Source organism: Lithobates pipiens, unplaced genomic scaffold (genome assembly GCF_037356315.1).
Source record: "Lithobates pipiens isolate NorthernLeopardFrog02 unplaced genomic scaffold, aLitPip1_a1.2 Scaffold_23, whole genome shotgun sequence".
Lineage (NCBI taxonomy): Eukaryota > Metazoa > Chordata > Amphibia > Anura > Ranidae > Lithobates > Lithobates pipiens.
In genome coordinates this window covers 224,737,974-224,755,268 of record NW_027507785.1, presented here as the reverse complement: position 1 = coordinate 224,755,268, position 17,295 = coordinate 224,737,974, and positions in this window count along the sequence as shown.

Sequence of the window (17,295 nt, the reverse complement as noted above, 5' to 3'; positions counted from 1 at the left end):
TGTCTCCATTTATGGTGAATTATGGTTTCCAACCTTCCATGTTGCCTGACTCATTTGTTCCGCAGAGTATTCCTGCATTAGAGGAGCATCTCCATGGTCTTCGGTCCACTTGGGTACAAGTCCAGGAGGCTTTGCGTCATGCTAATGACAGGTACAGACACCATTCTGACCGCAGACGCCTGCCTGCGCCTTCCTACCAGGTTGGGGACAGGGTCTGTCTGTCATCTCGCAACCTCCGACTTCGTGTTCCCTCACTGAGGTTTGCACCTCAGTTTATTGGGTCTTTCCGTATCCTTCGCAGGATTAACCCAGTGGCTTACGCATTGGACCTTCCCCCTAGTATGCGCATCTCAAATGTGTTTCATGTCTCCTTATTGAAACCATTGGTCTGCAACCAATTTACCACCTTGGTTGAGATCCATGAGGAGTATGAGGTACAATCCATTGTTGACTTCCGTAGGTTCCATGGGCGCATACAGTACCTGGTGCATTGGAAGGGGTAGAGTCCAGAGGAATGCTCCTGGGTTTCATCCTTGGTCTTCTTCAGGGTGTTCTTGTATTTTTGTTAATACAGCAAATGGATCATTTTTAATATTGAGCAACATTGAATCATCAATTAATAGGTATCTATCAAAAACAACAGTATTTGCCATTTCCATCAAATGCGTACATTAGGACCAGAGACTTTCGTTAAAACCATCAATCTCCCTCAGAGGTGATCCCGGACTTCACCGCACTGCCAGCCATGTCCATAGGAAGCCCCCAGGGCAGGGATGTATGACCGGAGCCCATGCAAAGCCCCTGCAATCTACAAAACTGTTCGGAGAAAATGATGACTATACTTATTAAGGAATACACACAACAAATTACTAAACTGGAAATTGACATCCTGGAGATGCAGCTGGCCCCATTCAAAGGCCATATACTGCACTCCCGGCTACAGTCCAAATTGAAAGAACATTTATCAGTCTATAATAAAAATATCCTCCGGAATAAAGAAATCAAATTCTGGATGCTCAGATGATAAGGCCTATAAATGGCTTTCACACAAATTACAAGGCAGGGGGCAAACATGAGATCGCCCCCAATCACACAAACCCTATGGGTATTCACAATCAAATTCTCCCTCACCAGCACATAGCCGAAATTTTGGCAACAGCGGACGGGGACGTCAAAAAAGGAGCAGAAATAATAGGGGCTCCCTAGAACAGGAGCAGGAAAAACGTACCATAGATACCGATTCGGATTATACCCAACAGTAAAATCAAAATGAACATTTCCCGACTTTGTCTCGAGGAGGCCAGGCCCCCTACACAGCTTTAGGTGAATCAGATTTATCACTTTCGGATGCTGCTTTTGCATCAAATAGGCCTTTAAATGCTTCAGAACGCACCATGTCTCAGAAAAGTTTAAACTGGGTTCAGGGAGTCAACTCCCCACAATCCAACAAAGTCAGAAAAGGAATGGAACCCCATGTAATCCGCCTCCAACACAACCCCAAAATGTGATTAATCTGTGCTCTTATAATACTACAGAGGCAGACATTCGCCTTTTATCTAAAAGTTTGAGCTTCTGTCCAAAACAAAATTTTGATCTATTTGAATTAGTTACAGATCTTCACCTTTTTGCAAGGAAATTACTTTTGAGGTGCCAATATGACTCGCCCCCAAGGAAGCTGACACAACCAATTATTCTAAGTATTCAATGCGTGAATTTAAAGCACTGAGGGACCTCACTCTGTTACTTCAGGAAAGTAAGCCAGAGGATCTGATTGACCAACTGGATTTAGATAAGTTGTTTGAGGAAGTAGATAGATCCAGTTAATCCATTATCAAGTTTTAAGAAACCGTCTACCAAATTTCCGCCACTGCATACAAATGCAAGTGTAGCCACATTTGTGCAACAAACTTTGAAAGATTTGTCTAAACTTTCTCAAAGGCGTCACCACATTTCAAGAAATATATCCATTGATGAAAACAAGGCACTAACATCCTTACATACCAATGACCACATTTTGATCAAACCCTCAGACAAGGGGGGCAATGTTGTCCAAATGGACAACATTGAGTACAAACAAATGTGTTGAAAAATACTCGACAATGGCGATTGGTATACAATCATTCATACTAGACATATCGACAAATCTAATCAAGCTTTTTACAAATTCATTGATACAGCTTCTAAAAATAGCACAATCAACAAAAATCTTTATGAATATATTAGAACGAGGCATCCTAGGAACCTATTGTATCTGGCAATGGCAGAATCTCTGAAAATTTGAGTAGGGTAATAGATACATATCTCCAACCTTTTGTTTTAACATTACCCTCATTTATTAAGGATACTATCCACTTTCTCCAAGAAATTCACCAACTCAAGTTGTCCACAGATACCATTTTGGCAACAATTTATGTTTAATCCCTTTATTCCTTGATTCCACTTGAGAAGGGTCTTCTCGCCATTAAAAATGTGCTAGAACGCAACTCTCACTATGACATGAATGTCAACAGCTTCATATTGGATGGTCTGAGTCACATCTTGCACATTAATTATTTTTATTTTGATAGCTCCCACTACCTCCAGGTGCAGGGTGTAGTAATGGGGACATGTTGTGCCCCATCCTACGCCAATCTGTACCTGGGGGAGTGGGAGTGGTCCCTCCTTAGAGACGGAGGCCTCATCAGGTACCTGGGCCATGTAAAAACGTGGCTTAAATACATTGACGATGTTTTCGTCGCGTGGGAGGGTACTGAGGATGTTTTGATTACATTTTTCAATGCATTAAATATCAATAATTTTCATTTAAAATTTACTATGATTCAAGACGTTAAGTCTGTCATCTTTTTGGATTTAAGAATTGAACAGGACTCTTAAGGCAATTTAACTATAACCCTATACAGAAAAAACACAGCGGGAAACACAGTCCTCCATGTGGCTAGCTTCCATCCCATACCCTTAAAATGTTTTATTCCGTATGGACACTACCTCTGTTTGCGGGGGAACTGTTCCAACAAGACTCTTTTCAAAGTAGAAGCTGGAAAGCTACAAGATCACCTTCTCGATCGCAGCTACAGCCGTTGCTGTTTACGCAAGGCGTATAACCGCATGATCAAACAGGCACGAGAAACTTTATTATTCAAACATACCACTCAAAAAAGTAAGGACAATAATGTCACATGGATGATTATGCATTTTTCATTACAGCATAAACAAATTCAGAACATTCTAGGTAGACATTGGTCTATCCTCACAGACTATGAAAAAGTAAATCGGTTAATTTCTCCTTCTGTTACTTTTAAACAAGCTTTGCTTCTCAAAGACAAATTAGTAAAAAGTGAATATCAAAAATCCAACAAGAAACATTGTTCAACATATGGTACATTCCCATGTGGACATTGTTCACACTGCTCATTGATTAGAAAAGAAAAAAACTTTGCTCTTCCTAATTGTGAAGTTTTTATACCTAAAAACTTCGCAAACTGTCAAACCTGCGGTGAAGTTTACCTTATGAGCTGCGAATTCCGGCGTGTTTTACGTAGGTAAAACCAAGCAAAGATTTTGGTGCAGAACATCAAAACACGTCTACAGCATGGAGATAGGTAACATCTATCTCCCTCTGGGGAGACACGTAGTGACGAAACACCATTATAGAATGCCGAAGGTTTCTTTCACCGTCCTCGATCAGATGCATATCCCGATTCGGGGCGGTGACTGGAACATGCAATTACTGCAAATTGAGCAAAAATTGATATTTAGACTTTAGGCCACAACATATCCGGGTCTCAATGAATCTATTTAATGTGTACCTTTCTTGAAGGGCTACTGTTCAGACAAAACGAGTTAGCACATGGTGGTTTTTGGACTAGGGTGTAGATAAAAGTACCATTAGGAAGCTACATGTCTGGCCCTTAACTATTATAACTGCTTTAAATTATGGGTCTGACAGGTCCACCTCTCTATATTTTGGTATCAGCAGGGGTTTTCCTTTCCCTTGCTCTTTACCAAGTCAAATGACCATCATGTAATATAAATCAAATTAATACAAACACGCAAGGAATAAAAAAAATAGGCGAAAGTGGATATATTTAATCAATCTTTTTCCTTATCTAATATCCAGTCTAATATCCAGTCTATCTCACCCTCATTCTGGAGCTCCAGTCCCCAGAGGCAGATGTCCAATCCACCATGGTAGTCTTTCTTTTTGCCGAGCTTGATGTATGCCCCTCAAAATTTCTCTAAGAATTTTAGAATTAGCAAGATTATATTAATATCTTAGGTAAAACAGAGGGGGGGGGGGGGAAGTTTGGGACTTTAAATGAAGCACAACATGGTGCTTCCATTCCGATAGTCAGTAAAAACTGGGGTCTATATCCGGGGCCTACCCTGCGCCGGTCACCATGGGCTGCGTGTGCGGTTTGGGTTGGTGAGTGTGTTTGGTGAGCCATCTATTGACATATAATATCTTGTATAATTCTATTTTAAATATTGATATATCTTATATACCTTTATAGGAATCTCTGGTGCACTTGCTCCTGACGAGTGGAAAAATCCACGAAACGCGTCGAGCTATACTTGATGACACAGTTGTATTCCAAATGGATTGATCCCTACCCAGCTTTTATCAACATTTTATGATATTGTTCTTAGATTAGCCAATAGATCTGCGTATATACCCTGTGGGTGCATATGCCAGTTTTGGGTCTGTCGCTGTGGCATTTTTTGCGCCATAGCATTTATAATTTTTCAAAATCATTTTCTCCTTTTTTATTTACTTATTTATTTGACTTTGATCTTATATCGTTTTGACTATATTATCTTACTCATTATGTTCAGGCCTTATGTGCAGTATATATGTATATGAAATAAATTATATTCTTTATGATTCTAGATGAATGTCTTCAATTAAATATTTAAATATTATTAATTTACAGTTTGTTTCCACTATACAATTGCTTCATCTAAAAGTCCCAAACCCCCCTTACAGTTTTTATATTAATATCTTGATTAGCACATTATGAATTATTGCAATGTTGCTTCCTTTGCTCAAACAAAACTTAATTTTATTTGAGAGACCATGTCATATATAAAGACATGGCATTAAAATGATTCATATATAATGTTTTCCAAAAATTCTACATGAAATTACTGTAGTTGTTAACATATATGATGTGCTGAAGAATATTGTACAAAATATTTAATTTTCTTTTCCCTCTTTCTCTCCTCTTTAGGTTTTCTTCTGACTCAGGCCACGTACACACGGGCGGATTGTCTGCCCAACTAAGTTCGTCAGACAATCCGACAGACAGTCCGTTCAACTTTTGAATGAACGGACTTGACCACACACGATGAGCAGACAGTCCGCTGAAAGCTTGCGCGATGACGTGTACAGCACGTACGACGGGATTAGAAATACGACGTCCAATACACTGCAATGCAACCTTAGGCGTGTAAATCCTTTCTGAGCATGCGCCATACTTAGTCTGTCCAACTTGCCTACACACGAGCGGACTGTCCGCTGAAACCAAGTTTGGACGGACAAAATTACGGAAATTCCGAAAGACTAAGTCCGTCAGACTGTCCGCTGAAAAAGTCCGCTGAAGCCCACACACGAGCGGATTGTCCGCTGAAACACGGTTCAGCGGACTAAGTTGGGCAGACAATCCGCCCGTGTGTACGCGGCCTCAGCCACCATGTCCCGGTCCTATCCCCCTGGGTGCCTAAAAACAATAAAAGGGTGCGCAGCTGGCGCTTTGGGTGGGCCTCACGCACGGGGGTTAGAGGGTAGGTAGAGTTCTTTCAGGACCTCCTCCCGATCCTTGTGGTCCACTTGTGGACTACATGGGACTCAATCCTGTGCTGGCTGGCCTTCCATGATCGCCGCCGGACTAGGGGGTGAGATGCACGCATGCGTGGTGTCCATCTCGCTCTTGACCCGGCGTCCACACTGCGCACACACATGATTCTTTGACGTTAGGCAATGTCTCACGCTTGCGAGGTTGGGCCGCTTGACTTTTGGCACCACAATCGCACTGTGCGTGCGCAATGTCTCTCACCCGTGACGTCACGCCGTTTGCGTCGGCGGCGTCGGTGCTTCCCAGGGCACCATAGGTGTGTTCCAAGAACACTGAGTCGGTCACGATCGGGCTGCATGGATAGCGGCCCTGAGCTTCCCACTGTCCGGATGGTTAAAGGGGCGGTTTCCTCACACACCAGGTACAAATTTTATCAATTACAAGCGGGATATAAATTGCCTGTTTTCAGCCTGGATCGCTCAGTTGATCCTTGGCTGAAACAGGATAAACAGTATTATAAGATCAGGTAAGGAGGGCTATGGGTGTTTGTTGGACTTTGGCGATTAATTCGTGAAACTATTATCAGACTCTAATATATTGTTTTCATTGATTTCCATTACTTAGATAACAGGCTCTTTTTGCAAAAAGAAGCTTGCTTATATAACGGCCTAAACATTTTTTGGTATAGATGGCCGCGCTTAGGTCTACAAGTGGTTGCTTCCGCCCTAAAATATCTACAGCCTCCTCAGTAAGGCTGTTGATATGAAAGTGTTATATAAAAAATAGGGCCTGGGGCGCTACCTCCTGCTATATAAGATATATCAAAATGAAGAGGGGAGGGGGGGAAGGAGTTCTCTCCAGGGCCAAATAAATTTATGTATGTATATAAGGCCTACATAAAAAGCAGCCCTCTAGGTGGAAAAAAGACAGAGTCACGCTCTGTCTCCTCTACTATTAAAGAACACACAACTAGAAACATACAGTAGAATTTTAGTATATTAAATTATAATATCCAACACTGTGCATGAGAGTTTACCCCGTAATAATGCCCACCATATACTCTAAAAAGGTCTGCGAGTGAACCCCCTCTAGCGTACTCACGCTGCTACAACATACTATATCAAGCCATTAAGAATCTACAAAGGTGAGTGAAGGACAACAGCGATAATAATAGAAAATAATAATACATAAAAATATGTGAACTAAAGTATAAGTGTTTTAGATTGCATAGGTTGTATGTATATACGTGCAAAAAAGAGCAATAATGTAGTTCCTCTTTCAACCAACTGATCCACAGTATGTATAAGGAGAAAACAGGAACAGCATCCAAACATTAATCAAGAGTAGGGATGAGCTTTGTGTTCGAGTCGAACGTACGTTCGACTCGAACATTGGCTGTTCGTCCGTTCGGCGAAATCCGAACACTTGGTCCGTTCGCGTCAAAATTCGCATGGCGCTCACGGCCCACAATGCACTGCGATGGCGCAGTGCATTGCTGGCTCATGATTGGCCAAGCATGCACTGTGACCCCGCATGCTTGGCCAATCGCAGCGCCAGCAGCGAGGAGAGCCATGATTGGCCACAGGCAGGATGCCTGTGGCCAGTCATAGCTGAGGCTGTGTAGTGCACGCCCCACACTATATAAGGCCGCCATTGAGGCGGCCTCGTGTAGTGTGTTAGCATCTGAAGCAGTGGGTGTTCTGTGTACCTTCAACACAGTACACACCGATCGTTTTTGGCTGATTTCCTATCTTGCTGTTGTGTAGTGGTTATTGTCTGTGCCCTGACCGCAATATACACCACTATATTCACTATTCACTTCACTATATTTATATATCTTTAATAATAGAGCTTGCAGTCAGTAGTGTTAGGAGATAGTGCGTGCTGTCTGCGTGCTCTGTACCCAGTACATACCGCTATAATCCACCTACATAGCTGTTCTCTATTTGAGCCCAATTGCCATCTGCAGGAGTTATTGGAAGTTGTGTGTGCCTCCAGCACAGCACAGTATACATCTGTATATACCCCTTTATCTCTGCTGTTTTCTGGTTATTGTCTGCGTGCCCTGACCGCAGTATACACCGCGATATTCACCTAACCTATATAGCTAGTGATCTATCGTTAATAATAGAGCTTGCAGTCAGTAGTGTTAGGAGATAGTGCGTGCTGTCTGCGTGCTCTGTACCCAGTACATACCGCTATAATCCACCTACATAGCTGTTCTCTATTTGAGCCCAATTGCCATCTGCAGGAGTTATTGGAAGTTGTGTGTGCCTCCAGCACAATATAAACTACCCAACTGCTGTTTTACCCAACTCCCTTCAGGCCATTACCATGTCTGGAAGGCCAGCAAGGAGAGGCAGACAGGCGCGAGCCGATAAAAGAGGGCAAGCAGGCTCTGTGTCTAGAGACAACAGTGCTGGTCGTGGACGCGGTGCATTGTCATCAGCACGTGGCCATGGGACATGCTTGTCCTTCTTTTCGGCAGCTGGACATGTTGAACCGCAACATGCCAATGACTTGGTAGAGCGGATGACCAAGCCCTCTTCATCCTCCTCATCCTCTCTCACCCAGTCTCAGGGTAGTCGCAAAGCAGCTGCCAACGCATCGTCTTCCCTCCTCTCAATGTCATCATCAGTGACTCCTTCCCTAGACCCACCACGTCCTCCTGAGGAGTCTCCTGAACTCTTTGAGCACAGTGTTGGGTACATGCTCCAGGAGGATGCCCAGTGTTTGGTGGGCTCTGATGATGACACTCAGCTAGAGGAAGGCAGTAGCGTGAGCGCAGAGAGAGGGGATGCTCAAGAAGGACAGCAATCTGGCAATCATGTTCCACAAGCTGCAGCATACTGCCAGGTTTGCTACAGCGATGAAGAGGGAGGGGATGATGAGGGCACTGACTCCACGTGGGTGCCTGGAAGGAGGGAGGAGGAGGAGGAGGAGGAGGAGGAGGCACATGTCCAACGAGGCAGGATGCCCTCCGGGGGCCAGCTTAGGGGCAGCACACCGACTGAATCACACCGCAGAGCTCCACCTGTGCAGAGCGCTGCCTCTGCGCGTTATTCTAAAAGTTCTTTGGTGTGGGCCTTTTTTGAGACGAGTGCATCAGATCGCACCGCTGCTATTTGCAACATATGTCTCAAGCGTATCTCACGTGGCCAAAACATCAGCCGCTTGGGCACCACATGCTTGACCAGACATATGTTGACCTGCCATGCAGCTCGTTGGCAAGCGTACCTCAAAGGCCCACACCAAAGAACAAAGCGGACCTCTCCTTGCTCCTCATCAGCTGGCATCTCCAACCCCACTAGACCTTCAGTCCTCTCTGAAACCTGCTCTGAGAGGAATGAAGGTGTAGAATTAGGTGTGTCACAGCCAAGTGCTTCCGGGAACTCTGCTAGCGGTACACCCACGTCCGATTATAGCAGGCAAATGTCCCTGCCCCAGCTGCTGGACCGGCGGAAGAAGTTTACTCCCAGCCATCCACATGCCCAGCGGTTGAATGCTAGCTTGGCTAAATTGCTAGCACTTCAACTGCTGCCTTTTCAGTTGGTAGACTCTGCCCCCTTCCGTGAGTTTGTACAATGTGCGGTTCCTCAGTGGCAGGTCCCCAAACGTCACTTTTTCTCACGGAAGGCGATTCCGGCTCTCTACCGGCATGTGGAAGGCAATGTCCTTGCCTCGCTGGACAGGGCGGTCAGCGGTAAGGTGTATATTACCGCTGACTCATGGTCCAGCAGGCATGGACAGGGACGTTACCTGTCTTTCACGGCCCATTGGGTCACTCTTCTGGCTGCTGGGAAGGATGCAGGACAAGGTGCAGTAGTGTTGGAGGTTGTTCCGCCACCACGCCTCCAAAATGCTACTATTGGTTGTGACACACCTCTCTCCTCCACCCCCTCCTCTTCTTCTTCCTCCATGGCCTCTTCCAGTGCTCTGTCCTCAGAACCAGCGGTGCTCCCTAGGCGTTCCAGGGGCTACGCAAGTACGCAGGCAAAACAATGCCATGCCGTGCTTGCGCTGGTTTGTTTGGGGGACAGGAGCCACACTGGGGCGGATGTTTTGTCAGCTCTGCAGGGGCAGGCCGAGAGGTGGTTGACGCCACGCCAGCTTAAGCCAGGAATGGTGGTTTGCGACAATGGCACCAACCTCCTCTCCGCCCTCCGACAGGGACAACTGACCCATGTGCCCTGTGTAGCTCACGTCCTTAACCTGGTGGTGCAGCGGTTCTTGGGCAGGTACCCCGGCTTACAGGATGTCCTGAAGCAGGCCAGGAAAGTCTGTGTGCATTTCTGCTGATCATTTAATGCCTGTGCTCGGCTGGCTGAGCTCCAAAAGGAGTTGAACCTGCCCAAGAACCGCCTTATATGTGACATGCCCACCAGATGGAACTCAACATTGGCCATGCTGCAGCGGCTGCACACGCAGCAGAGGGCCATCAATGAGTACCTGTGCGACTACGGCACCAGGACAGGGTCAGGGGAGCTTGTTTTTTTCTCACCACGCCAGTGGGGCATGATCAGGGATGCATGCACTGTCCTGTCACCGTTTGAGGAGGCCACAAGGATGGGGAGCAGTGACAGTGCATGCATCAGTGACACTGTACCTCTTGTCCACCTCTTGGAGCATACGCTGCGTGGAATAATGGACAGGGCACTTGAGGCAGAACAGAGGCAGGAAGAGGAGGACTTCCTTGCCTCTCAAGGTCCCCTTTATCCAGACAGTGTTCCTGCTGTGCCACCCATCACACAGGAAGAGGATGAGGAGGAGGAAGAGGAGGAGGAGGAGGATTGTGTCAGCATGGAGGTGGAGGCTGGCACTCAGCATCAGCAGCAGCAGTCTTATAGGGATGATTTACAGTCCCAAGAAACACGTGGACTTGTACGTGGCTGGGAGGAGGTAGCTGCGGATCATGTTGTCCTTAGTGACCCAGAGGACTCCGGACCGAATGCCTCAGCTAACCTACGCTGCATGGCCTCCCTGATCCTGCAAAGCCTGCGGAAGGATCCTCGTATTCTTCGGATCAAGGAGAGGGACCATTACTGGCTGGCCACTCTCCTTGATCCACGGTACAAGGGTAAGGTTGCCGACCTTATCTTGCCATCGCAGAGGGAGCAGAGGATGAAACATCTCCGGGAGGCCTTGCAGAAAGCTCTGTGCAACGCGTTCCCAGAGACTGGGAGGTTACAAACTCTTGGTCCTGGACAACGTGTTGCTGAGGCATCGGTCAGAAGGAGCGGTGGAGAAGGTGGCTGTCTGACTGATGCTTTCAGACAATTTTTTAGTCCGCAGCCCCAAGGTATGATTGGTTCCAGCACCCATTGCCAGCGTCTGATTTACATGGTGCAGGAATACCTAGGGGCAAGGTCAGACTTGGACACCTTTCCCACCGAAAATCCTCTGGCTTACTGGGTCTTGAGGATGGATCACTGGCCAGAGCTTGCACAGTATGCAATTGAGCTACTGGCCTGTCCTGCATCCAGCGTTCTTTCGGAACGCACCTTCAGTGCTGCTGGTGGCTTTGTTACCGATCACAGGGTGCGCCTGTCCACCGAATCAGTTGATCGACTGACCTTCATCAAGATGAATCAGTCTTGGATCACCCACAGCTACCAAGCACCTGAAGCTGATGTAACCGAATAATTTTTTTTGAAATACCACATCCCTTCAAGACTGCCTATGCTGATGCTGAGTGACTGTCCTGTTATGTTGATTGTCTATCCTCTTCCTCCTCTGCTGATATGTTGGAAGAACATTTTTGGTTCTGGGTGATGCCAGCAGCCCAATTTTTCTGCCCCTGTTTAACAGGGGCGTTTAATTACAATTTTTGATGCAATGCTTTGCAGCAGGGCTAATTCCTGCAATAAAACTAGAGTATATGGCAGAGGTTGCAGTGTGGTGGCACCAGCACCAGTGCCTAAGGCCCAATTTTTCTGCCCCTGTTTAACAGGGGCGTTTAATTACAATTTTTGATGCAATGCTTTGCAGCAGGGCTAATTCCTGCAATAAAACTAGAGTATATGGCAGAGGTTGCAGTGTGGTGGCACCAGCACCAGTGCCTAAGGCCCAATTTTTCTGCCCCTGTTTAACAGGGGCGTTTAAGTACAATTTTTGATGCAATGCTTTGCAGCAGGGCTAATTCCTGCAATAAAACTAGAGTATATGGCAGAGGTTGCAGTGTGGTGGCACCAGCACCAGTGCCTAAGGCCCAATTTTTCTGCCCCTGTTTAACAGGGGCGTTTAAGTACAATTTTTGATGCAATGCTTTGCAGCAGGGCTAATTCCTGCAATAAAACTAGAGTATATGGCAGAGGTTGCAGTGTGGTGGCACCAGCACCAGTGCCTAAGGCCCAATTTTTCTGCCCCTGTTTAACAGGGGCGTTTAAGTACAATTTTTGATGCAATGCTTTGCAGCAGGGCTAATTCCTGCAATAAAACTAGAGTATATGGCAGAGGTTGCAGTGTGGTGGCACCAGCACCAGTGCCTAAGGCCCAATTTTTCTGCCCCTGTTTAACAGGGGCGTTTAAGTACAATTTTTGATGCAATGCTTTGCAGCAGGGCTAATTCCAGCAAAAAAACTAGAGTATATGGAAGAGGTTGCAGTGTGGTGGCACCAGCAGCAGTGCCTAAGGCCAAATTTTTCTGCCCCTGTTTAACAGGGACATGTAATTACAATTCTTGATATAATATTTCACAGGAGGGCCCCTTCCTGTGACCACCCAGAGTAACGGTGAGGACTTATAGTGTTGTGGCACCAGCACCACAACCACCAAAGGTCAATTTTTCTACCATTGCTCAACAATGGCATGTAATTACAATTCTTGATATAATCGTTCACAGCAGGGCGCTCCAGCGCCCACCAAGAGTCACTTTGAGGGCTTACAATGTTGTGGCAAAACCAACACCTTGTTCCGCCATTTCTGCAGAGCATATAGGGCAGGCCCCTACTTTCAAACATCCAACTTACAAACGCAAGGAGACAGCAGCAAGTGAGATGAAAAAAGATGGACGACAAAACAAATTATACAGGGGTGATAACCCTTCCCTATGTTTTCCAAAAAGCTTAAAAATAGTTTTTTTGACTGGAGCTACACTTTAAAAATGTACCAGTTGAAAATTACAAACAGATTCAACTTAACACAACAAACCTACACAGTCCCTGTCTTGTTTGCACCGCCTGTATACTGCTGTTCTGAGTATATAGGGCCTGGGGGCCACACGCATTTCCTTTTCTTAATATGGGTACAGGGTTCCCCTTAATATGCGTACAAGACCCAAATAGGCTGGTAATGGGCAGGGAGGGCTACCCATGCCATTTTTCTCAATGATTTTCAACCATATTGCAGGAACCAGATATAACATTAAAACCGTAAGCCGTTTTAAATGGTGTTATTTCCGTTAAATGTCATTTTGTGCAGGGACTGTTCTAAACACGGGAAACACGTGGCACTTCACAGGCATACTACAGACACCCCCCAGGCACCATATTTAAAGGAATATTTCACTTTTTTTTTTCACTTTAATCGTCATTAAAATCAGTGCTCCTGCAAAAACGGCCGTTTTTAAAACTTTTTTTTGCATTGACCCATGTCCCCTGGGGCAGGAGCCAGGTCTCTAAACCCTTTTTAGGACAGTATCTTGCATATTAGCCGTTAAAATTAGTACTTTCCATTTCGAATGTTCGAGTCCCATAGACTTCAATGGGGTTCTAACGTTCGTAACGAACGTGGGGTCCGTTCGAAAGTTCTGGTGCGAACCCAACCGGGGGGTGTTCGGCTCATCCCTAATCAAGAGTCAATAAAAGTCCAAAAATAGTGCAAGACTGTGTATCTCTTATGTCCATAAAGTGCAGAGTGCAAAAAAATCCCCCAAAAATCAAAAAATTTGCAAAATATTGAAAAAAATGTGTATATGCAAAAACATGTGATGAAATGTGCAAAAAAAGCTGTTTTATATATGCCACATGAGGCTACGGCTATATAAATAATGTGCTCAGTCAATATATATCAAATTCACAGGAACCATGAGGTAGGTCGAAAACAGGTTATAGGTGACTTTGGTGCTTGGTCAAGGTGATCCAGTGACTTTCGTGCTCACCCATTTAGGTCCCCACTCACCAGATCCCTGTACCCCAAAGGGGTCAAGTGCCTGCAATCCTTCTATATCGGGTTGTCTCCATTTCCCTCAACCTCCTCCTTTCACGGTTCCACTTTCTATATCCTCAGGACAATACCCTTTATAATTATGGCTTCCAGCACTTATGATGGATCCCCAGAAAAAGCAAAAAGCAGCTCCCATGGTGCAGTATTTTTAATCACCAAAAATTCATTTATTAAAAACTACAAATGTATCCAATATATATATATATGAATACAAAAATTACAAAAATTAAAGATACAAATTAAAACAGAAAAAATTATAAAAAATAAAATATTATGGCCAGCAGAGGCAATCACAATTAGTAACGGCCAATATTAAAAAGCATCTATCAGGTCCCAATGGTGTACAGTGAAACCACTGTACACCAACGTAATACACACACTACTAGTCTATGTACTGAGATAAACTCACATGGTACATAAGGGACAGTCGTATGAAATGACGAAATGCGTACGACGGAGCCACGCACACTACGCCACTTCTGGGTCGCAGATCGTGTGGAGCGCAGCTGGAGCGCAAGTCACTTCTACACAGATCTAGCGTCCGTACCCTGAGTTTTTTGCATTGATAAGTCCAGTTTACCAACATACGAAGGTCCCTTATGTACCCTTATGAAACTACTCGATCTGGTTACTGGATTCTGGCTATGCTTTGACTATGCTTACTCTATTCGCCTTTTTATTTTTTATTAATAAACAATTGTGATTTAATTGTACTTCTGTCTCGGTCTGGTTTATAGTTTCTGACAACTTTTTGTCACCGAGCTTCACACAGTAGATTATACATTATCATAAGTATAAACACAGGACACCTTCTCAAAATAGCAGGAGCTCCAGCAGGAGTTGGCTGTCTCCTACATTGCACAGAAGCCAATGTGATCAGCTCTCTCAACTAACATGTTGAGTTCAGAATCAAACAAACCAAGAATAGTCTTTACATATATCCTGGGAGATTCCAAGGGATTCTGGGTTCCACAGGCCCTCCCATCACAGTAGCTAATGTTCCCTAGCTCTTTGATTTCAAGATTTTCTTTCAGCTTGAGAACTATCTGATTGTAATCCCCTTCTTGTTCAAAACAAGTTATAATGTCATTAACATAGATAAAGATGTATATTCATCTATCTTCTTGATTTCTGGAATAGAGACAGGGGTCTGCTTTTCTTCTTGAGAATCTTTCTCTGGTAAGTGCGTTGTTCACTTTCTCATTCCACATCCTTGCAGATTGCTTAAGACCATAGATGCTCTTCTGAAGTTTATACACAACGTTGTCTCCTTAAACCCTGGTGGTTGCTCCATGTAAAGGTCTTCCTTAATGTCCATGTAGGAAAGCAGTTTTAACGTCTAGGTGTTTGACTTGCATGCCTTTCTCGGCTGCAACCCTGAGAAGCACTCTGATGGTGGAGAGTTTTACGACAGGAGTGAAAGATTCAATGTAATCTTCACTGAATTTCTGGGAGTAACCCTTTGCAACTAGTGGCTTTGTACTTGTGGATATTCCCTTCTGCGTCTGACTTTACTTTGAAAGTCCACTTACTTCCTATAGTTTTGCGATTAGGAGGGAGCTCTGTGAGTGTTCACGTTTTATTATCTTAAAGTGACTTTAATTTTTCTTCTGCTGGCTTTTCTCCATTTATTGGCTACACATTTTGGCAGTTTTTCTATGTCTTCCCAGGATGTTGGTTCAAGTATGCTGTGTGCTTTGACAGTGTATTGGGGTGGTATCCCCTTTGTAGTCCGAGTGGATCTTGTGACTTCAGGTAGTTAAGCAGGATCTGGTGGGGAACTTGGTTTAGGCATTGCGAGTTCCACCTGTTGTTCTGACTCCTCCGCAGCTTCGCTTTGGTCGACCTTTTCTTCTGGTTTGCTGGTTATATTCACTTCACAGCTTTAAGGGATTGATGTTTCTGGTGATGGGCTCTCATCAAAATAAACACTATTGCTTATTGTCACTCTGTCAGTCTTTTAGTGTAGGATTCTGTAACCCTTAGTTGGCTCACTGTAGCCTATTAGAATGCCCTCTATGGCTCTGTTCTCCAGCGTGGATTGCTTTTCACTTGGAATATAGGCATATGCTTTACATTCAAACACTCTGATATGCCCTAAGCTAGGCTTTGATCCATGCCACAAAAAGACGCCACCTGCTCACACCTATAGCTGGCTATCGCAGTAAGAAGCTTGGAAGGCTAACAATAGATACAAACAAACCCAAAGATAAACCGAGGAAAAAAACAAGCTTTACTTTCCACCAGCCCACAGACAACCAAATAACCTGTCTAACAGTATGCGTTAAAAACAGGGGTTTAGTCTGCGCACATTTGCAAATGCATGCTTAAGCCACAGAGCTCTGCCAAGGCACCCCAGTATCTGTGGCTTACGCATGCATTTGCAAATGTGCGCAGACTAAACCCCTTTTTTAACGCATACTGTTAGACAGGTTATTTGGTTGTCTGTGGGCTGGTGATAAGTAAAGCTTGTTTTTTTCCCTCGGTTTATCCTTGAGTTTGTTTGTATTTGATCCATGCCACATTTCAAATGGAGTACTTTAAATGGCTCTTGAGGGTAGTCTGTTCAGTAGGTAGGCTGCAGTCATGATTGATTCTCCCCAGTACTTGTGAGGTAGGTTGGCATCTGACAACATGATTCTGCCCATTTCTATTAGAGTGGGATTTTTCCTTTCATCTACACCATTTTATTCAGGAGTGTACAGTATGGTTGTCTGGTGTACTATTCCTTGTCCCTTCAGATACGAGGCCACTTCTTTGCTTATGTATTCTCCCCCATTGTCGGTGCGTATTATTGCTGGTTTCCATTGGAATTTGTTGCTGGACATGGCAGCAAACTCTTGAAGTTTCTCTGATGTTTCAGTTTTGCGTTTCATCTGATAAGTATTTGTGTACCTGGAATAGCCATCAATGAAAATCAGTAGATACCTGTTCCCGCCTGAGTTTTCATTGGACTGCATACGTCATGTGTATGAGCTGCAGGAGGTGGGTAGTTTTTCTTTGAGATGCCTGTGGAAGAGGAGCACGTGTGGCTTTTGCTTAAACACAGCACTTGCATTTCATGAGCACTTTGCAACTCTTTATAATGTCTGGTATGACTGCTGTGCCCTAGCTGCCTGTGCCATAAGTGAATAAATTTGCAGTGTAGGTCATTAGAGACTATATTGGCTTGCTGGTCTGTGGTTATGAGCCTCTAAAGATGATCATCCAGTTTTCCTTTTGAAAGGAATTTCTTATTATTGTGAATTGTTTGCAAGACTTTTCACTGATAAAAGTCTGTCTTCTAATTCTGGAACATACAGCACTTTCTTTACAAGGATACCGTGTTTGTCTCCTTGTG